Here is a 4167-nt window from a genome sequence, read left to right as displayed (position 1 = left end):
GTGAGTATAATTAAACAGTTGCAAAGTGTTGACTAGATGACTGTGTGAAAGTCAGTCTCCCAGAAAAAAAGTTTAACATCAGAGCTTCTAGGAAGCTTTGTTTGCAATAGATGGCTGTAAAGTAACAATTAATTATTTATTCCTTCTCCCCCCACTACCCATATTAAGGATCAAGGAATCTTCAGCTCGACTTCCTCTCCTATTGCCACATAAAATTTTTTATCTGACAGAGCAAATGACAAAGTATAATCTGGTGTTTCCTCTGCCCAACTAATGCAACCAGCTAGCCCCAGCTAAGAGATGTCATGTGCTGGTGCTGGAATTAATTCAGCAAGACACTTGGTGAAGACAGACTTTTAAGTCCATCATAAAGTTGGGATTCATAAGCTTCAGGCTATGAACACAAACTCAAGCTCCAACTTCACTGATTTCAATTCTCAGAACACTACGTTGTAAAGTTTATTGCCTTATTGCCTACTTCCAAAACTTGCTATTCCATTTTAAACAATTAACATTTCCCACTAAGTTTTCACTAATACAAGTGAGGGAGTAACAGTCTTAATTTTGCAGAACGTTATCAATTTGAACACACTCTTTTCAGAAAACGTTACATGTGTTTATGTCCATGTTGCCTTTCAGTTTTATTTCTTAAAAAAAAAAGTCTCCCCTCACTGATGTGTGGAAGCATCGAAATAACTGCTAGGCTGAACAGAAAAGTTAAGCCTCTGAAGAATTATCAAAGGCACAAAGGGAAAAAAGTTACAGCCATATATAACGTTTCTCTCCTGACATACTAAGTTGGGAATCCTACCTTCAGAGGAGGCTAAGTTTATTTTAGACTATGTCATACCCCTCACCCCAAACAAGAACAGAATTAGTATTCCTTATTTTAGATTTTAAGACAGTATTTAGGTTAAGAGTTGTACAATGCAGAAATTCAGAAACTGGTCTTACTATCTGTAATAACAGCCTTCCTCCAAACACTAAAAGCACAAACTTAAGTTATGCATCATAACAAACCTCCTCTTTAAAAAAAAAGAAAAAATACAGTTGTACGTCCTATATGAAACCCTTTAAACAAAAACGAATATTAAAACAAGAGTATACTTTAAAAAGCTGTGTATTGGAGTGTTTATAAACCAGAAGTGTTAGGCAGCAGCAGCAGTTTCCAATTCCTTATTAAATTCAACTAGGCTTCAAATTTAGGAACACATTACAAACCAATGTGGAACTATACTAGCTTATACTCAAACCTTTGCAGGTGTTTCAGTAAAGAAAGCCTCCTATGAGAATAAACAGAGGCAGTATAATACATTAAGTCAACACTTGCCTTCAACATGCCAAAGAGAACTCTGTGTTATATATCCATTTGTCACCAAAGCACCCCATACGAGATGCATTATTGCTGTAGAACATTTCAAGTTTACCAACACCCAAGTGCAACCAAACTGATGTTGTATATATGCACTTGCCCATTCTCACCAGTATTTCCACTTAATAATGAACGTTTTTTCTTTACACAATCAAATTTAAAGCTTTGAAAATAACATCTTTTTGATTTTAGGTTTTTTCCCCACAATATTAATCACCACATGCGATTTAGTTTTCTGATCATTTTGCTAAAAAACTGCACCAATATCAGAACAGTGCAAATCATATTTAATTTTAAAAGTTATAATGGCTTGAGTTCATAATTAGAGGGAACACTGTCAAGATCTTGGTATTTTGCTCACTCACCATTGCTTGCATTCCATTAAAAACACTTTCCTGTCAATTTTGCCTTTTTTTTTTTTTTAATTAACATTTTTAGTAATAGCCCCCCCATGCTTTTATCAGAGTTGAAATTAAGGGTATGATCCGCAATTTCAACACATGTAGTGCCTTAACAGCAATGTTTTTATGCACTTCCATCAACTCTTATAATTCCATAAACGTATTATTCCCCCCCGACATATTTCCAGACTAAGAACTAGTCACTAGCACTTGTGATCCCACAAGTGTTTTAAGTTTTTCAGCAATGGAGAGATTTCAAGATTAAGGAATCTGAGGACTTCCCCTCTCCTACAGCGTTTTCATTTTATAGCAAGTTCAAAATTGGTTTCCACATCTTGACAGTGTTCCTTATAAAACCATATGACAGTAAAAGTGCCAGTAGGCATGGCAACCTCTTTGAAGGGAGCATTTAAACTCCTTGGCACTGGGAATGCCAGCACCAAGGATTACATTGAAATTCAAAATTATACTTAAGGCTACAATTAGCAAACCCACTTTCCATAAGCCTAATATTCTATCACTAGATTTGAAAATTCAGACGCTAACGCAACTGTATACTTTTATGCTCAAATCTGAGGAAAAAGTTACTTTTCTTTAGCAAGGGCAGTATATGAAACTGTGGTAGCAAATATCTCTTACGCATTGACTACTCATTTCACCATCATTCACTTACTTTGTCTTAAAGTTCAAAACTGGCAAGGCACATTTACATATTCCAATGAATACTTGACAATTTTAAATTACACTTCATGTCCCAGCTATCCCAGTAATTGACATACAACATACTAAAATGGTTTATTAAGATAACAAAAAAAAAAAATCAATTAATGTGAAACATACAGGCTATTGGCAACCACTATTCTAAAAATTATGTAAATACAAGTAAACATACTGAAATGTGTGCGATTCTAAGTTTTTAACCAGAAGATCTCTGTACTAACACACATTTATATTAATGACACATAAAAAAAATAAAAACTTTATTACAAAAATAAGTTACACTCGCCTCCAGCTTACAGTATAAAACAATTTTATTTTTAATGCAAAATGATTGTTTGCCATGAGCATTTTCAACATATGACATGTCTAATTTTGTTAAAATTTGCATTTACTGGGGGAACTGGTGTGTATAAAACCTTAATTAGGTATAAGCTTCAATTTTCATTGTGGTGCCTATGGGTATGTAGTATAACTGCAGTATCCCTTTGGGCAGGGGGTTAAGGGAAGCTCTTTATGCCAAGTCCAAAGTAAGTCATAGTTTTATCTATCTTTTACCTATACGAAGTTGGACTTGGCAAGGTTCTATCGTTTTTGTTTTATCTTTTTTAAGGGTGGTTCAACAGAGGATGCTTCACCACTGAACACTCACTGTCATCAAGGTGCTTTAGAAAATTAAAAACATAGCACAAATGATTGTACTCTACTCTACTCTACAGGTTATCATGATCTGCATAAGAGAAATGGAAAGCTGATCCACACGTTTTTACAGTGATCAGCAGTAAGAAATGCACTAATGAAAACATACCTTTTACCTAAAAAGCTAAACTACAGCCATATACTATTCTATGATTTATGAAAAACTTCAAAATATCCAAATGTCAGGCTTCACTGTACAGTTGTCAGTTTTAGTCTGACCTTTTATAAAGGGACACTGCAGTATTTAGTACAAGTTGCTGATGCACTTTTTTTGAACATCTGATGTCTTACAAAAGTAACATCTTGCTAAACTATTATACATCCAAATAACTACAATATCTGAAGAAGCAAGGCTGCTTTTTCAGCCACAAAATACGACAAAAGCAAGGCCTGTTATGATGGTCATGAGGAAGTCTTACAAAGCCTCTGGAACTAAAGGCAACTAAGAATGTTACATTTGGTATATTATAATCTTACCCTCATATCATATTAAACAAGCCTTGCTTTTATCTACAAAGATTTTCTATGTACAGTACAGACAGGGTATAGTTCAATCCTCTGCTACTGAGGTAGTTAACCAACCCTTTAAAAAAGGTTCTGAAAAGAACCACTATCTGGAATGCCTGACTAACCAGCTCTGATGATTACACCTGAAACTGCTGTATCTGAACACAATTCATAAGTGATTACTATATAGACAATCATGATTAACCTTCATGAGCAGAAATAAAATTTAAGGATACCAATGATGGTATTCATCTATACCACTGCAATAAAAATTTAAATGCAAGAATTCATGAATACCACTTTTGGAATCCTTAACTAAGAAAACTTGGGGGAAAAATCTACTTAAAGCAGATTTTTTAAAGAACGACTTTATTCTTTATTAAGATACCATGCTAGACGTTAAGGATTTTGTTGAACACATTGGGGAAATAGAGTAGCTTTAGTTTAATAACTTGCACTGCAGAGAAAACT

At 34.4% G+C, this 4167-nt stretch overlaps 1 protein-coding gene across 3 annotated transcripts in view; it reads right to left on the bottom strand.

Annotated features, from left to right (window-relative positions):
• Nucleotides 1-2498: 2498 nt before the first annotated feature.
• The window catches only part of SYNCRIP (synaptotagmin binding, cytoplasmic RNA interacting protein), a 24071-nt gene continuing 22402 nt past the window's right edge, over nucleotides 2499-4167 (bottom strand). For all 3 annotated transcript variants that reach the window (XM_009585284.1, XM_009585285.1, XM_009585286.1), the window contains exon 11: nucleotides 2499-4167. This exon is cut by the window's right edge. The gene's annotated coding sequence lies outside the window, so the exon portion shown is untranslated.

The sequence above is a fragment of the Fulmarus glacialis genome, unplaced genomic scaffold, assembly GCF_000690835.1.
Source record: "Fulmarus glacialis isolate BGI_N327 unplaced genomic scaffold, ASM69083v1 scaffold40339, whole genome shotgun sequence".
In the NCBI taxonomy this organism is placed as follows: Eukaryota; Metazoa; Chordata; class Aves; order Procellariiformes; family Procellariidae; genus Fulmarus; species Fulmarus glacialis.
This window is presented reverse-complemented; position numbering and strand designations above follow the sequence as displayed.